Consider the following 19,964-nt stretch of genomic DNA (forward strand, 5'->3'; position numbering starts at 1 on the left):
GGATGGGGACAGGAATACTAAATTCTTTCAAGGTTGGGTTAAGCAGAAGCGAGTTAAATCTCGTATCCTCATGATCAAGGATGGAGATCAGACCCTGACCGAGGAGGTGGACATTCGGAGCTCAGCAGAAAAATTCTTCAAGGGCCTTCTGTCGGAGGAGGTGGGACCCTTGGAAGAACCGAATGTGGAGCTCATTTCTACCCTCCCTTCCCATGTGAACATGGAATTACTGGAGAAGGCCCCCACTGTGGAAGAAATAAGGAAGGTCGTCTTTAGTATCAATGCAGAAAGTGCAGCAGGCCCGGATGGGTATTCTGCCCTCTTCTTTCAATCGTGTTGGGAGATCATAGGGGATGATGTGGTTGCCGCTGTTATGGATTTCTTTGCGGGTTCCCCTATCCCAAGAGGTATTGTAGCAACTTTGAATGTCCTGGTTCCGAAAAAGGAAAATCCGTCAAAGTGGTCTGAGTTTAGACCAATTAGCTTGTGCAATGTGATGAACAAGATTATCTCCAAGCTGCTTACCGCAAGGCTGGTTCCCATCCTTCCCTTGATCGTTGCTCCTAATCAGAGTGGATTCATTCAAGGGTGGTTATTAAGTGATAATGTGCTTCTGGCCAAAGAATTGTTCCATGAAATCTGGAAAGGAGTAGTGTCCCCAAACATGTTTTTAATGCTTGACATGGAGAAGGCGTATGATAGAGTCCAATGGCCTTTTTTGCTTAAAATCTTAAAAATGATGGGCTTTTCGGACCGATGGGTAAGATTTATTGAAAACTGCATTTCTCCTTGCTGGTTTTCGGTTCTTATTAACGGGAGTGTGGCTGGATTTTTCAAATCCACACGAGGCCTTAGGCAAGGGGACCCCATTTCTCCTTCACTGTTTGTCTTGGCAGCTGATTATTTGTCGAGGCTGCTTGATCGCCTCATTTTGGGGTGTAAGGAGATGTTGTATCGCACAACAAGGTATACTATCTCACTTGGCATATGCAGATGACATTATTATTTTCTCGCAGGCACAAAGTTCAACTATTTTGGAGATAAAAGATTGTCTCTCCACGACATGGAGGTCTCGGGGCAGAAAGTAAATGTGGGAAAAAGCTATTTTTATCTTGATAAGAAACACCTCGCCTGGGCAAGTGAAGTAAAAGAGGTGAGTGGCTTTCAATAGGGGTGTCTCCCGTTTCTTTATCTTGGAGTCCCAATCTTTCGGGGACCCAAAAAGACAAGTTTGTTTATGTTTATTCAGGATAAAATTTCGGTTAGAATTCATAATTGGAGCCATAGGCACTTGTCGTTTGGGGGTCGTCTCACTCTGATAAGGAGCATCCGTGGGGCTCTCCCAATACATATTTTTCAGGTGCTGGACCCTACAAAGGGGGCGGTGAAGCAGATAGAGCAAGTGATGGCTCAGTTCTTGTGGGGGTCTTGCTATTCTATGAAGAAGACTCATTGGATTAAATGGCAGAGAGTGTGTCTTCCTACTGATGAGGGAGGATTGGGGATTAGAAGCTTGGCTGACTCGATAGAGGCTTTTAGCCTCAAGTTGTGGTGGCGGTTTAGAGAGCAGAATTCCTTGTGGGCTCAATATTTGTTCCAGAAGTATTGCTCAATCTCTTTTCCCTTGGTGATATATAGATCAAACAGGTTCAGCCCTATGTGGAGAAGGCTATTCAAAGTTGGAGACATTTGTCGGGAACATGTTCGGTGGGTTTTAGGGAATGGCAACATCAGTTTCTGGTACGATTCCTGGGTCCTAAATCTGCCCCTTGTAAGTTTGTGCAGTTCAACCCCTTCCAGTCCTTCTTTGAAAGTAAATGAGTTATGGGTAGGAGATCGGTGGGACGAGATAAGGGTGAGGCTCCTGTTGGAGGAAGAGGGTCTTACGGAGGAGATTGCTGATAGGATCCTGCAAACACCCTTTGATAGAGGATCTAGAGATAGGGGCCGATGGAAGCTCTCTAGTAATGGTGACTTCTTTACAGCTTCGGCCTGGAATTTGGTACGGAAAAGAGCAGGAAAGCGGCTGATTTATGAGATGATTTGGGGTAAAAGCATTGGACTCTCTATATCGATGTTCATGTGGTGCCTCTTGGCAAATCGCATCCCAGTGGATACAAAGATGCAGTGGAGAGGAATCTCACTAGCATCAATGTGCAGATGCTGTGTAAAACCACAAGTGGAGTCAAGATTACATCTTTTCATGAACGGAGACGTGGCTAGGAGAGTGTGGCAACATTTTGCAAGGTGGTTCCCTCAGATCCCGGCGTTCGTAGGTATGGGGGAGAACATTGAGGTAAGATTTAGGTGGTGGCAAAGACATTTGGGAAGTCGAACAGGGCAGCACCTTTGTACTATTATGCCTTGTTTGATTCTTTAGTTTATCTGGTTGGAGAGAAATGAAAATGTTTATAGGGAAAAAATCTTTGATGCTGAGAATGTAATTAGGAGAGTTAATTCCCAGTTGAGAAATCTGGTTTTGGCTAAGGTGTTAGGTCCGGATCAGTGGGGGGGTTGCTTCCCGCAGCTGGATGTGATGCTTGGAGAGGTTAGAAGGGGCTGTAGGAGGGCAGTGGTGAGGATCCTCTGGCGCCCTCTGGATGAGGGGTGGTTGAAGCTCAATGTAGATGAGGCTTTTTCGCACTCATTACATAGGGCTGGGGGTGGGGGTGTGCTGCGTGACTGGGAGGGTGTCATTCTTGCTGCTTTTTCTGCAGGTGTGGAAGGGAATTCGGGATTGGAGGATGAGGTTGCGGCGCTTCTGCTTGGTGTGTCTTTGGCTACGTAGCTAGGGAGGAAATTATGGATCGAGGCTGATGCGGAAAGGGTGGTGCATTGGATGGCTTCTGACCAGCTCGGTCCAGTAGAAGTCTGTATTAACATGTTAAGGATTAAGAAGAATTTGTGTGGTGTAGAGTGGAAAGTCTCTCATATATACAGGGAAGGCAACAAGGCAGCGGATTTTCTTGCTGGGATCGGGATGCAGTCTGGAGAACAGGTCTTTTATTCAGGATCCTCGGTGCCAGCGCGGGTCAAGGCATTGTGTAGATTGGAGTAGCTGGGCATGCCGAACTTCCGATTTTGATTGAGGCTTTTTTGCTTTTCCTTCAACTTTAATAGTTTTTGTTTTCCGTTCCGGTTTTAGTTATGGTTTTAGTTGATGCTTCTATTCGACAATCCACTTTTGGGATAGTCTTAGTGTATGACTTTTCGGTTTGATGATATATAGGGGATGAGGGTCCTACTCAACCCTTCAACCCTCCACCGTGAAGGTGTTTAATTTATATAAAAAATAAAAAGATTTTAGCATAATGAAAAATTTAACAATAGCAAACTTTATTAATTTGTAGTATAAAATAAATATTCCTTCCGTCCGCTAAAAATAGACCAGATTGTGAATGACACAGGTTTTAATGTATAATTGGTAAAGTAAGAGAGAGAGAGAAAAAAAAGTAAGAGAGGGAGGGAAAAGGTAGTGATAAATGAGTGTTAGTGGACTGTGGAGTCCATATTTAGAATGATGTGCATGATTAATATTGGTTGAAAACTTTTCTTTTTGAACTTAGCCTATTTTTTGTGGACGAACCAAAATAGTAAAACTTGTCTATTTTTCGAGGACAGAGGGAGCATTGTTTTATTAAATTGCCGAAATCCTACAAATATTGATAAATTACAATAATGATTGTAAAAGCCATAATTATGTTCCATACGGAAAGTAAAAATTATCATCTTAGTCGAAAAATTAGAATTTGAATTGAAATATAACACAAAAAAATAAAAAAAAAATAAAAAATCACCCAAAAATAAATTATAAAAAAAATAAAAAGAAAATCAAATTTCACAATTGTGCAAATACATAGGCCTGTCAAATTGGATACCCGCGGACACCCGATCCGAAAATTTTGGGTACCCTATCCCGAATTTCCCAAAATTTAATACCCGATACCCGATCCGAAAATTATTTCGGATACCCGGATACCCGACTCGGGTATCCAGTCCCAAAAAACCGGATATCCAATCTCGATTTTGGATTTTTTTATTTTTTATATTTTTAAGAAAATAAGCTACAAACCTTTAAATATACAAACTTAAAGTAGTTGAAATTTAAGAGAAAAAAACTACCACAAATTTTTGAAGATAAAAAATTCATAAGTTATAAACCCCTTATTAATCCATAATAAATATCTCAAAACATACATTAACCCAAAATATGACTGAAGAGTGAAGGATTTTGGGAGTACATTTAATTATTTAATTTTTAAATAATAGAATTAATACATTATTTATTTAATTTAAAAAATAAAATATAAAAAATCGGGTAATTAGGGTAATTTTGGTACCCGATCGGGTATCGGGTTATCCGATACCCGATAATCCAAAAATCCTATACCTGAACCTGATCCCGAAACATGAAAAATCGGATATCGGGTATCCAATTACCCCAATATTTCGGGTTTGGATATTGGGTATCCAATTCCCGATATCCATTTTGATACCCCTACAAATACATATCTAAGCTACGCAACCGATAGAATTTGGATCCACCCATATGTGTCTGGATCATCATCTATCTACTAGGTTTGCTCCCAAATCAACACCACCATCACATCAAATTAGAAAAAACAAAGACGTCAACAATGAAGAACCTCCACTGCCGCCGACCACCGTAGTCATCCTCCTTCTCCGATCAATGAGGTGACACTACTAAAAATATGGCCTTTCACTACATTTTATTTCTGACACTTTTTAAAAGGTGCCAACATAAATCCTCTGTCATTACACTAGTATGTCGTTGCACTTATACCATATATTAATGCTACACATTCAAATACATGCCATAATAAAGCTTCTTTCCTTACACTTTTAGACTTGGTCAAATTTTTGCGAAGAGTCACTAGGAGCTCACCACACTGGCGAATAGTGAACGTGGCATCAGGCGGCATAGCCTGTAACAGTGGTGCCTCAATCAGTGACGGGGGGTCACGCACATACAGTACCGTGAGCGATGAAGTTAACCCACTTGTTTGGGTGCTCCACAGTGAACGCGCGCAGATATTTCTCCAACCTCCTATTATGCACCTTCAGGTCATCGGACTGCCTATCATAGGTCGTCGTGAAGTGCAATTTGACAGCACTAAGACAACATCTTCTCCCAAATATCATTAAGAAACATAGAATCCCGATCCGAAACTAGAGTCTTCGGAAAACAGTGGTGCTTGACCACTGTATCAATGAACAAGTTTTCGACACGCAGAGCATAAAGTGACCAGGCAATGGGCCAAAGTTTGCATACTTCGATAAGTAGTCCCCGACCACCATATTCGTAATAAAGCCATGAGATTGATTAAGACCAGTAATCACATTCATTGACACGTCTTCCCAAACCTGCGTAGGAATAGGTAAAGGCTCCACAAAAGATTTGACATCCTTACGCATCCCTTTCCAATAGAAAGTTGCTACTAAGCATCGAAATGTACAGTCAACGCCTAGGTGGTCAGCCGAGGAAGTGCTATGGTGTTCATAAAGTAGTGCCCCTTTGACCTCGGAAGACGAGCTGACATAAACACGCCTATGAATGTACATTTGCCCGTCTGAACATGACAAGCTACTGTCTGCTGTGCCGTCCACTATAGTCAAACGCAGGACCGTCAGATCCTCTGCGGACTGAGTCTCCTTCCGTAGGAATTCCATAATATCCGGTATGGGGTGGCACACTGCCATCAAGCAGTGTTTTCGACTGGGCATCCACGGCCGGGGAAGCGCGTCTGCCACCTTATTTGAGGCTCCCATCTTGTATTTAATGCGAAACTTGTAGCCCATTAATTTTCTGCCGTATAACTGCTGATCCAGTGTCTAAATGATTTGTTGCAACAATTCTTTCAAACTCCTTGGACACTTTTGATGACAAATTCTAGATCGAGCAAATATTTGCGCCATTTCTGCACATTTCACACAATAGCATAGAGCTCCTTATGATAAGTCGATATGACACAGCGACTGTCTTGCAAAAGTGATGTACTATTTTTTAGCACTAAATAAACCTGCAAGTATACATAGTATATATAGTATAGTTAAAGGTCAGTACCGGATATCGAACATGGGAAAGGAAAACACGGTCTGTCTATCTTCTACTAAGACTCAATTACTATTTGGACAAACAAGCGAATTTTGAAAACTTTTGAAAACTGAAAGCAATAGAAAACAAATAACAACTGATTGCAAATAAAACACAAAGATAAAATATACAGATAAGGGAATTCCAGGGATGTGCGTTCCAAGTTATGATTATACGAATTCCAAACTACAATACCCTAGCACAATTATTAATTTGATAGGACGAGTCGCCTAGCTTATGCTCATGCGATACAAACGTTGATTACACGATTAGGTTTGTCAATCCTAACACGTAACTCCAAAAAGCTCCTAAGATGCTTGAAAAGTCCTCACTCTCAATTAACAGTGCCGTTTTAAGGGAAGCTAACTGTAGCGTCTACTAAGTGGACCTAACTCGCTAGATTGTGTCACTCAATCATGAAGCAAGTTATATTAAATCATGCACGATTGTGTCACTCAATCATGAAGCATCAAGATTAACTTAGGGAAGAAACAAAGTAAAAACAAAACAGATATTAAATAGAAAAAGGAATTGTATAACCAATGTCGTTACTAACACAACCCTAGAATCTTATGAGTTTAGTTACACATAATGGAATAAGCTAAACACATAGATTGAAGGGAAAACAATTTGGACATAAAACTAAAGCAAATAAAACCCGTAGGTTGAATCCTTTTCATTCTTGATGTTCTTGAAATCCTTCTCCAACTCCTTGCACAATTGAAGTACTCTAGCTTTTGATCTATGTGAATTATTTTGCAAGTAAAAGCTCTCTAATTTGATGAAGCTTGAGGTTTTATTTATAGGGGAAAGCCAATCCTTGTTGTAGAAGGAAAAAATCTTCAAAATATGGTAAATCTTGGAGCAGATCTAGGGCAATTCAGATTCGCTGCCTTTCTCCGGTGGGCCGCCGCACCTTGCTCGGCAGTCACCGCGTTGGAGTCGAGAGTCTCTGTTCATTCGGCGGCGGACCGCCGCATGACTTCTGGCGGTCGCCGGGCGAGACTCTCTTCCAAGTGTAATTTTCCGAGGTGGACCGCTGCACTGCTTTGACTGCCAGGCGCCGGCGGTCGCCGTACATCTTCGCGGCGGTCGCCGGTCGCCGTCTGATTCCAGATGTCCAGACTTTGCGTTTTGGCTCCCTTTTTTGGCTCAATTTTGCACATTTCTCACAAAACACGTCATAATACAAAAATAGATAAAATATGCAAATAATGGACGTGTAGAGTGACTTTGACATAAAAAATGGACCAAATAATTGAAGGGGTTGGCAGCGGAAGCGCATGCAATAAATCAATTACATAATAATCAGATCTATTTAGCGGATTATTTAGACAAATTCTATTCACGTAATTATCTCACGTATCATGCTGAAAACTCAAATAATAACATGCTTTAAATTAATAGAGACCTAAAACATGCTGTTCTAAGGTTTAGCCATTATACCTTGATGATTCTCCAAAGAATCGAAGATGGCTAGCGCCTTCTCCACGTGAAGATCTTCAGTACAAAACCACGGATCTTCTGACTGGTTCCCGGACTGTGAACTGATATCAGGGTGGGCTGATCTCACCAGCGCACTAGGACTTAAATAGAGAAGATAGAAATCCTTTCCCACGGAGGAGAGAAAATTTCGACTACTACTAGGAGTAGGGGCCGAAAATTTTGAGAAAAAAATTAGTGTATTTTCTGTCTCCTTTATTCTCCTATTTATAATAAGTCACATATTAGGCCCAGTCAGGGATCTATGGAAGGCTTTGGATATGGGATCCCCCAATTAGCTTTTTACTAATTAAATTAAACCCAATTTAATATAAGCTTAAGATTGGAATATTACGAGCATCCACTACAGAAGTAATACTGCACTCCCCATCCAAATCCGAAATTACAAGTACTTCGGGGTTCCAATACTTTATATTTATTTCCCGCACTTAAGATAGAGACATCCATTAATTAATTATTGTCTGCTATGGACTTAATTAATTAATATCTTGTTTATTCCAAGATAGGACTCAGCAAGAAAATCTTATTTATTATTCATAGAGTAATTAAACTCCAACTAGCTAGGTTCCGAATAATAAAACCTTATTTCAAGCTTCTCTTGAGGATGTTATCAAACGAGACTCACCTCGCGCACGATTCAACATAATAGCAATCCTAGCACCGCTAGATATTAATCACCACTACCCAATATACCAGGCTTATTGGGTTGCGAAAAACCCGCACCATTTGGTAAGTCAAAGTAGTGCATAATCAATACCGTATGCTCAATGCTAACGTACATTGATTGAGAAATAATTTACGAGACCTCGTCTTTCAGTAGATAGCATAAAGACTGTCTCGCTGTTAGATCCATTCAGTGCTATACCACACCAACGTCATCTTATTTCAGTAAGGCTTAGAAATAATCGGACTGACATTGCAACCTTTCACGATAGGTAGTCTAAGCCTATCTAGGTTGTGAAATTATTCTTTTTCTTTGTTTAGAACTGACCGTGTTACCTTAAAGTGGACGACGCCCACAACCGGTCTACTTAAACAAAGACTTAGACTTTGTTAAATTACTTATACATTTAAATATGCAATAAACATCCATTAAATGTAAAATATAACAATATTATGACAAAAATAATCTGTTTATTCATTTGGAAAATAAAATGAGAGTTTTAACAGTTTTCAATCACTCGAAAGGTGATTTCTAGTATACAAACTCTAACAATCTCCCACTTATACTCAAAACAGCTTTCGAGTATACAAAAAAAATGTGCACTACGTCTAATTCTCCCACTTATACTGAAAGCGAGTTGAGGTCTCGGGCGAGTCGAACTCCCATTCCTTCTACATGGCGCTCGAACGGTTTGACCGCCAATGCCTTAGTAAAAGGATCTGCCAGGTTGTTCTCTGACGCAATCTTGACCACTTCTATGTCTCCTCTCTGCACTATATCTCTGATGATATGATACTTCCTTTCAATGTGTTTGCTCGCTTTGTGAGCTCTTGGTTCCTTCGAATTAGCCACAGCACCAGAATTGTCACAATAAATGATGATGCTCTTGGGCAGATTCGTAACCACACCTAAGTCCATAAGAAAGTTCTTGAGCCATACAGCCTCCTTTGCAGCCTCCGAAGCGGCCACATATTCGGCTTCCATGGTAGAGTCTGCAATGCATTTCTGCTTTACACTCTTCCAAATTACGGCTCCACCTCCTAAGGTAAACACATAACCAGAAGTAGATTTCCTCGAGTCCTGATCAGCTTGGAAGTCTGAATTAGTATATCCCAAAGGGCATAGCTCGGCTGCTTTGTAAACTAGAACATAGTCCTTAGTCCGTTTAAGGTACTTGAGTATGTTCTTTACTGCAGTCCAATGTCCTTGGCCAGGATTTGATTGATATCTTGCTACCATGCCAACAACAAAGCAAATATCGGGTCTTGTACAAAGCATAGCATACTTGAGACTACCAACAGCCGAGGCGTATGGTATCCTTCTCATCTCTGCTGTCTCAGATGCTGTCTTAGGACACATCTCTTGAGATAAATGGATGCCATGTCTAAAAGGTAAGAAACCTTTCTTGGCATCTTGCATGCTAAAACGACTAAGTACAGTTTCGATGTAGGGTTCTTGGGATAAGCACAACGTCCTTTTCTCACGATCCCTAAGGACCTTGATACCTAGGATGTGACCCGCATCTCCCATATCCTTCATCTCGAACTGGTTAGACAACCAAGTTCGTACTGATGACAACATCTTTTTATTGTTTCCAATTAGAAGAATGTCATCTACATATAAAACTAAGAACACCACATTCCCTTTTTCTACCTTCTTGTACACGCAGCTTTCGTTAGGGCATTTCTCGAATCCAAACTTATGAACAGTTTGATCGAAGCACTGATTCCATGATCTAGATGCTTGCTTGAGACCATAAATGGCCTTCTTTAGCTTCCAAACCATGTGCTCTTTGCCCTTGACGGCATAACCCTCGGGTTGTTCCATGTAGATGGTCTCCTCAAGACTACCGTTCAAGAACGCAGTCTTAACGTCCATCTGCCACACATCCCAATCCATGTAAGCTGCTATAGACAACAGTATCCGGATCGATTTGAGCATGGCCACTGGGGAGAAGGTCTCGTCGTAGTCGACACCTTCCTTTTGGGTATACCCCTTAGCCACTAGTCTTGCTTTAAAGACTTTAACTCGTCCATCGGGTCCACGTTTACGTTTGTATATCCACTTGCTCCCAATGACAGTACAGCCTTCGGGTAGGACGGACAAATCATAGACGTCTTTGTCTATCATAGATTGTAGTTCCGAATCCATTGCTTTCACCCATTCGCAATGATCGATATCCGCCTGCGCCTCTGCAAAATTCCAGGGATCTGGTACACTACTGTCCGAGGAGTGATCCATAGATTCTCCCAAACCAATGTACCTTTCGGGCTCATGAGAGACCCTCCCACTGCGGCGCGGCACTACAATATTAGGTGTAGAAGTTGAAGGTTCGGGAATTGGTTGTACTATAGGTACTTGTTCTTGGTTAATGGAACTTGTGACAGAAGTAAGCTCTTCTAGAGCTACCTCACTGCTGGGTTTATGATTCATAACAAAGTCTTCCTCTAAGAATGTCGCGTGAGTACTCACAATGACTTTCTTGTCTCGGAGACTATAGAATTCATAAGCTTTCGAACCTTTGGGGTACCCTATAAACAAACATACCTCTGTCCTTGAGCCCAGCTTAGTTGGATCTTTTTCCAAAACATGAGCTGGACACCCCCATATCTTAAGATGCTCTAGATTGGGCTTGCGCCCAGTCCACAACTCATATGGAGTAGCAGGAACAGATTTTGACGGTAAATTGTCTAAAATATGACTTGCGGAAAGCAAGGCATGTCCCCAAAACGAAATGGGCAGTCGTGCATAACTCATCATCGATCGGACCATGTTTAACAAGGTCCTATTCCTTCTTTCAGCTACGCTATTCTGCTGAGGTGTGCCCAGCGCAGTCGTTTGGGATTCAATTCCCTCTACTGATAAGTAGTCCAAAAACTCGGCACTGAGGTACTCGCCTCCGCGATCAGATCGCAGGCTCTTGATACGTTTTCCATGATGCGTCTCAGCATAAGCCTTAAACTCCTTGAACTTGTCAAAAGCTTCAGACTTAAAGCGCATCAAATAAACATATCCAACCTTCGAGTAATCATCAATAAAAGTGATGAAATAGCGAAAGCCGCCTCTTGCCTCGGTTGACATTGGTCCACACACATCAGTATGAACGAGTTCTAGTGCTTCCTTGGCCCTATTACCTTTCACTCTAAAAGGTCTCTTGGTCATCTTGCCTTTCAAACAGGATTCGCACGTGGAAAATGATTGAGTATCTAGCCCTTTAAGAAGGTTTTGATCCACGAGTGTTTGAATCCTCCTTTGGTTGTCATGACCAAGTCTAAGGTGCCATAAGTACGTTTCGTTCATTGAACTTGAAGGTTCTTTTTTTTTCTTTGAAATTTTCGATGCATTATTGAGTTCTAATTTGCGATCATTATATTGTGTAGATACGATTGTGTACAGATTGTTTTCCATGATACCACGACAGATATAAGAACCATCTTTCTTAATAACACAACTGTCATTAAAAGAAATCGAATATCCATCAAAAACCAATTTAGAAACTGAAATTAAATTTCTTCTAAAAGAAGGTATCAACAAAACATTCTTCATAATAAAAAATCTATCACTACTAAAACGCAAATAAACGTCTCCCACTGCAACGGCCGCCACTTTAGTAGCGTCGCCCAGCTGGACTTCGATCTCTCCAACATATAGCCGTCTTGTCACCTGCATTAAGTCAGGATCAAAACAAATATGATCAGTAGCTCCAGTGTCAATAACCCAAGTATGAGAAGAAGTCGAAGCCAAACATGACTCAACAACTAGAGCTTGGTGCATACCTGTAGCCTTGCTCCTTTTAGAGCAATCTGGCTTCCAATGCCCCTTCTCTCCACACTTGAAACACTTTCGGGTTTGCTTCTTTCCCGACCTCCTCTTTTTCTTTCCCTTAGCATCTTTAGGTGCGACCTGGTTTGTCACTTTCTTCTTTCCTGTGCCAGGCCTAGGCCCAGAGGAACGATGTGACGAACTAACCATCGCAGCCTTAGCTTGGTTCATGAGTTCTTCCGCCGACTGAAGTTCAGTCAACAACTCAGCCAAGGTGTAATTCCTTTTGTTCATCTCAAAGTTGAGCTTGAACTGCTGGAAGCTAGGGGGCAAACTCTGAAGGATAATAGTAACTTGGGACTCGGCATCAATGACGCCTCCCAAAACCTCAATTTGATTGAGGTGGCTCATCATCTCGAGGACATGGTCCCTCACAGACGAGCCTTCCTTCATAGACTTGCACATGATACTCCGAAAGGCTTGAGACTTAGCCGTTCGATTCTGAGTACCAAAAAGATTCGTGAGATTTTCCATAATCTCGGTGGCATTTGCCATGGCGGCATGCTGATGTCTAAGCACTGTTGACATGGAGGCCAACATATAACACTTAGCCATCTCATTCGCCTTGTGCCACCGTCTATGGGCATCTCACGCAGCCTGCGCGGCATTAGCCGCCGGCACTGGGGGCCGAGGAGTAGTGAGCACAAATTTGTACTCATCAGCCGTGAGAACGATGTCCAAATTTTGTTTCCATTCTATGTAATTTTGGCCCTCGAGTTTGTTTTCTTTAAGAATTGCAGAAAGAGGATTGAGTGACATGATGACGATTTAGGTTGCACTACAAAACAGAATATTTACTATTTGTCATAAACTTATGTGAAGAAATTGAGTAGATTAAACCATAAAACTTATCAAATTCTCACAACTGTAAAATTAAAATTTTGTACCCTCAAGCAGAGGTCAATACGCATTAAAATTTTAACATTTTTACTGTTCACAACACCGACGAATAGTCCAGAGACCGCAGCACGGCATGGCCGCCAAATGTTGCCTAAGCACGACCATCAGATTTAGCATTACAGAATCTCCTTTCTACAACACACTCCCATAACAATGCTCATGTGCTGATAACAAGACCAAGCTATCTCGTAAATTCTGTTTGAACTTCTGAAACTTGTAATTTCTTAGGATTATTGTCCCCACAGCATGGGTGGCGATAATATTGGAAACTACTTTCTAGTCCATACTATTTACAAATGAGAAGTCCACCTATATGAACTCGCTATTTCTTAGGATTATTGTCCCCACAGCATGGGTGGCGATAATATTAGAAATCAGCTTCATAAGTTGTGGACCAATCGATGGAGACCATATACAAACTTAGTTCGTAATTATCGCTTAGATATTTAAGTTATGGTTTTTCATTAATTATCCTTATCCTTAGTGCAGATTAAAGGTTTAATTAAATTCTGTTGGTATTTAATTTACTGGATAATTAAATCTTTTATAATCTTTTCAACATCTTATTAAAGGATAATTTATTAATTACTAAAGTTTAATCCATATTCATGTCTTCTATAAGATTTATCTAAAATAAATAATTATTTATATCTTTTACGGACATGAATAAATAAACTTAAATTAATTCCTTATTAAGATTGGGAAGAGAATATATTTTATTATTTAATGAAATCCTACATATCTATCCTTATTAGGATTCTAGATATATAATATAATTTAGGAAACTATTTAATTATTCTCATCTATATCATCTAGGATATAAAATATTCATAGATATAGAAAATAATCAAAATATTCCTAAAATCTAGGGAAATCTTCCCAAAATATTTTATTTCAATTAAATAATAATATTTTAAAGATTTCTATTAATTTAGGAATTAAATAATCAATAAAATAATATTTCGTCGTTATCTCATCGAACGAGGTTCGCACGTACGATAAACGACAAAATCACACCGGGGTTGATCTGCCGGGACGGCGAGTTCGCCGCCCAGCCACCACCGGCAGCCTGCACAAGGCGCGGCTACTTCCGACTTCTCCCACTGCGGTGCTGACGCGCCGCGAGACTCCCTCCGTCGACGTCGCCTAGCGCGCGGCTGACGCCGCGCAGGACCGGCGATCTCCCTCCGCCCCGACGTTCTCGCTCAGGCCAGCAGCAGCCGCAAACGGCGTCGCTGCTTCCCGGTCTGGCGACGTTAGGGCTGGGTTCGACTAGGGTTAGGGTTAGGGTTTTTCTTGTCGGAGGAAAACAGCCCTGCTCTCGGACGAGTAGCGGCTCTTGTAAATCACCGCCATAGTCGATCGCCGCCTGAGTTGAGGAGCAGCCGTCGCGGTCTTCCCGGCGGCGGGGACGAGCCCACGCTCGTATTCGCGTCGCCGCATGATCGCGCCCTATCTCCCACTCGATCGGCTGTGAGTGCTCGGAGACCGCCGATTCCGGTGGTCACGCCGGCGGCGCACACGAGTCCACTCTCGTCTGTGCGTCGCCGGTCGATCACTGCCCGATCTCCCACTCGCTCGACAACCCTAATCGGATCGCTTGTCGCGCGATTCGTCTCGGCGCAAGCGCCGACGAATCGCACGTCTCTAGGGTTCCAAGATTTGAGTTCTTTGTTTCGATAGTTCTTGAGTTCATCATGCATAAAAATAACAACTAAAAACAAGAACATGCTTCGAAAACAAAAACGCATGCATACATGAATTTCGCGAAATTTAAATCCAAATAATCATAGCCAAAGACTGGCTCTGAAACCAATTGAAGGGGTTGGCAGCGGAAGCGCATGCAATAAATCAATTACATAATAATCAGATCTATTTAGCGGATTATTTAGACAAATTCTATTCGCGTAATTATCTCACGTATCATGCTAAAAACTCAAATAATAACATGCTTTAAATTAATAGAAACCTAAAACATGCTGTTCTAAGGTTTAGCCATTATACCTTGATGATTCTCCAAAGAATCGAAGATGGCTAGCGCCTTCTCCATGTGAAGATCTTCAGTACAAAACCACGGATCTTCTGACTGGTTCCCGGACTGTGAACTGATATCAGGGTGGGCTGATCTCACCAGCGCACTAGGACTTAAACAGAGAAGACAGAAATCCTTTCCCACCGAGGAGAGAAAATTTCGACTACAACTAGGAGTAGGGGCCGAAAATTTTGAGAAAAAAATTAGTGTATTTTCTGTCTCCTTTATTCTCCTATTTATAATAAGTCACATATTGGGCCCAGTCAGGGATCTATGGAAGGCTTTGGATATGGGCTCCCCCAATTAGCTTTTTACTAATTAAATTAAACCCAATTTAATATAAGCTTAAGATTGGAATATTACGAGCAGCCACTACAGAAGTAATATTGCACTCCCCATCCAAATCCGAAATTACAAGTACTTCGGGTTTCCAATATTTTATATTTATTTCCCGCACTTAAGATAGAGACATCCATTAATTAATTATTGTCTGCTATGGACTTAATTAATTAATATCTTGTTTATTCCAAGAGAGGACTCAGCAAGAAAATCTTATTTATTATTCATAGAGTAATTAAACTCCAACTAGCTAGGTTCCGAATAATAAAACCTTATTTCAAGCTTCTCTTGAGGATGTTATCAAACGAGACTCACCTCGCGCACGATTCAACATAATAGCAATCCTAGCACCGCTAGATATTAATCACCACTACCCAATATACCAGGCTTATTGGGTTGCGAAAAACCCACACCATTTGGTAAGTCAAAGTAGTGCATAATCAATACCGTATGCTCAATGCTAACGTACATTGATTGAGAAATAATTTACGAGACCTCGTCTTTCAGTAGATAGGCATAAAGACTGTCTCGCTGTTAGATCCATTCAGTGCTATACCACACCAACGTCATCTTATTTCAGTAAGGCTTAGAAATAATCGGACTGACATTGCAACCTTTCACGATAGGTAGTCTAAGCCTATCTAGGTTGTGAAATTATTCTTTTTCTTTGTTTAGAACTGACCGTGTTACCTTAAAGTGGACGACGCCCACAACCGGTCTACTAAAACAAAGACTTAGACTTTGTTAAATTACTTATACATTTAAATATGCAATAAACATCCATTAAATGTAAAATATAACAACATTATGACAAAAATAATCTGTTTATTCATTTGGAAAATAAAATGAGAGTTTTAACAGTATTCAATCACTCGAAAGGTGATTTCTAGTATACAAACTCTAACAATAATGGCCTTAAATTAGTGCAAAATCCGAGCGTATCAATAAGGACCGCACGCACTCCATCTGACGTATCAGTCTCCAGCTAAAGGTGCCTCCAATAAAATTCTGCTCAAAATATGGCAGTCGGAGAAAAGGAGCTGATGTAATGGCCTTCTTTAGATCCTCAAAACTCGCCTCTGCAACAGACAACCATAAGAAGGCTTCCTTCTTCAACGGCTCTGTAAGGGGTCCCGCAATCATGGTGTAATTCACGATAAAACACCGATAATAGCCTATCAGACCCAAGAATCCACGTAGCCTATCAGACTCACTTTCCAATCCTTTTATTTTCTTTTTCTTTTCTTTTCATAACCTTTCACATTTTTTTTCTTTTTCATAGGCATCCTTTCTAAGATCAAACACATATTTTGAACTTTCCACTTTTTCACAACTTGTACTTTCTTTACATTTAAGCACACTACTTTTAATACTTTCCTCCTTATTTCTCCAATTCCTTTTCAAAAGATAATAATAACTAACCAAAGGAATTTGTCCCCAATTATTTGGCTTTCCAAAGAAAAGGCTTAAAGGCTCAAAATTGGCTCCAAAGGGAAAAAATTGTGAAATTTTGAGAGGGTAAAAAATTTATAATAAAAGTAGACTAAGAAAAGATGGCCAATCATCCTCCTAAATCAACTTAAACACTATGTAAACTTAGGCAAGACTAGGAGCAAGTTTTAGAAACATATACACGAATGCAGATAAATCACACAAGAATAAAATTAAGGCTCAAATCCTCACAAGGTATAAGCATGAATCAAGGCGAACAAGCAATTCACTAATTATGTACCTTTTCACCAAACCATCAAATCAAAACGTCAAGCAATACTTAAACATAGATGGAATGTAATATCATCGGCAACAAGGTCTAAAGTGTGTCCCTAAGCATGCGTGTTTCTAAGTTCTTCATGTTAAGTTCACGACATGGATTCAAGAAAACAGTTTTAGAACACAAAATTCTCCTACGGGGTTTTGAAAGACAAAAGCAAAAACTTAAATAAAAAAGAAAACCCTAAAACAAAAACCTAAACTCACGGTCCACCACTTCATCCCCCCAAACTTATTTACAACAAAGTATAAGATAAGTTTGTAGAGTCGGTAGGAACGTGAGTAAACTACTATAAAGAAAACATACCTTGAAAAATTTCGCGTCGAGGCTCGACGGGGCGAAAATTCGAAAAATTTGAAAAATCGCGCTGGGAACTGTGCTAAGGTGGCAGTCCGCCGCAGCTTGTCCGGCAGTCGCCTCACATCAACAGATTGTTCCAGCGAGCAGGTCGCCACGTAGAGGTCAGAACCTGCGAAAAAATTTTCAAAGCACAAAATTAAACCAAAACCAAAAATACTTAAGAATTAAATCAAAAATTTTCAAAAACATGGTTGGGTTGCCTCCCAACAAGCGCTCTTTTAATGTCATTAGCTTGACGTTACCCCCTTTTACTCCTTTGGTGGTTCCTCTAGATCAACCTCTTCCTCCGACACCTTGTCTGAAAAAATTGTCCATCCAGGGCTAGCAACTCTACTGTTCCACTGTCATATATCTTCTTGATCATGTAAGGGCCGGTCCATTTGGACTTCAACTTTACGGGGAACAGAGAGAGTCTCGAATTATGCAACAAAACTACATCCCCCAACGTGAGCTCTCTTGGGCTGATCATCCGGTCATGGTAAGCCTTCATTCGTTCCTTATAAGTGGATGAACTGTTGATAAGACTCGTTTCATGCATTGGTTTTGGGTTAAAATTCTGTGCATTTGGGGCGCTAATGTGCGTTTATGAGTTCAGGTGCGTAGTAAATCTGCCGGACCTAGGAGTTGCTGTTACCTGACCTGGCAGATGCAAAAGAGATGGAATTGAAGTAAAAATCAGAAGTCGTCGTTCGGACCCGGGAGAATTAAAAGTTGGCGACAGGAGCAGAATGGAGCAAGGGAAGATTATTTTAAAGAGTCTTATTCAAGGGCAAAAGCGTCTAATTACCAGAGGGATACCCTAGGGATCAGAGCCTCACATATATAAGGAGCTCAACCTTGAAGAACAAGAGAGCCACTTCTACACACTCTTAGTTCAAGCTCTTGTTCCATTCCTTAGTTCCACACTTCAAAGTTCTTATTTCACTTGCTGCGCACTTGGAGATGGAGGATTCTGGCCACCGTGGTTCTCATCGTCGTTTTGCTGCTGTGTAACACCGCCTTGTGAAGGCGAAGAAACAATATTTACTTGCTTTTGTTTAGTTTGTTTTCGGTTTCAAGTACTTGTTGGATTTTAAGTTTTATAACTCTAGTTCTTGCTTTGATCTACTGGATTCGAACCTATTTCTAGTTATTATGGAAGTTTATGTTGGTTTTTGTTGGATCTTGCTGAGTTGATCTTTATTTCTTGCTCTTTACTTTCGTTCTTGTTTATTGTTGGAGGTTTGGAGCTGAGATCTGTTGGTTTGTTGATGGAGGTTGTGGATTTGCGTATGAAGATGTCTGGAATTGTTGAATCGTGGTGTATTTGAGTTGGAGTTTCGTGTATATGGTGTCTGCTATATACGTTGTGCATGATCATGACTATTTACTTTCTGTTTCTGCATCCTTTAGGTCCAGTAGCGTAGATCTGTTAGTTTAGGCTTTAATTTCTTTTAAGTTTAGATCTGAAGTTGCTCTGTTTTCATGGTGTTTAGTACTCTGTTTTATCTGCTATTCTCGTTTGATTCCCGAAGAAGATGAAGTTGTTGGTAGTTAGAACCAGATCTGCTTTATGTCAGTACTTTTTCTGCATGTACTTTACTTTTTTGCATTGTTCTCCAAACCCTGTCAGTACCTTCTGAATGTCTTTTTACTTTTCTGCATGCTTTTCCAGACCCTGGTAGTTTAGGGAAACTTATCTCTACTTTTCGCTTTGTCCCTGCCTGCCCAAATTAGGAAAGTCTGTCTAGTTAAGTTAACTCAAGTTGTCTTAGAACTTTAAAATATCTCATTTCTCAAAAGTCATACATGTTCCGTACGTTCTCATTTCTTAGACCCAGTAGATAGAGTAAAGTTTTTCCTATCTCTCAGACCCAGTATTTTTAAGTTCACGACCCACAAAATTGCGTGGCAGCAACCAGCCCCCTTTTCTCAAAACATCCTCAAATGCAGTTTCGTAATACCTTCGTCCTCGTGGGATCGATCCTTTACTTCCCTGTGCTAAGTTGTAGTATAGTGGGTTGAGGTTTTGAAGAAATAGAGTGCATCCAACGACCCCCTGTCTGATAGTTTCACGATCTTCTAGCCTCTGAAGTCTAGTCGAATCCTCTGGACCTGTTAGATCGAGTGATAAATCATACCGCACCTACACTGCACGTTTCTAGCTCTTCAAAATGGCGCCATTGCCGGGGATGCATGGTGTTATTTGTGTGTTTGCGAATGTTTTGGTGTAAATAGTTTATTTACTATGTTTTTTTTTGTTTCTTTTTTTCAGTTTATGATCAGGAGCTACCGGTTCTGACACTGGAACAACTCACCTGGTTGGAGAAGCGCCCAGACTAGTTGGCGGGTCAAGGAAGCGATATTCCCAGTTACCACCAGATCGAGGCTTACAACAGGGGATCCAGTTCACCTGAGTTCGGAGAGCGACGAGGAGTCAGCTTCGTCAGTTAAGAAGGAACCAAAGTCAACCTCAGAA

Source organism: Salvia hispanica, chromosome 5 (assembly GCF_029641045.1).
Source record: "Salvia hispanica isolate PSC_SH4W2 chromosome 5, Shi_PSC_v1, whole genome shotgun sequence".
Lineage (NCBI taxonomy): Eukaryota > Viridiplantae > Streptophyta > Magnoliopsida > Lamiales > Lamiaceae > Salvia > Salvia hispanica.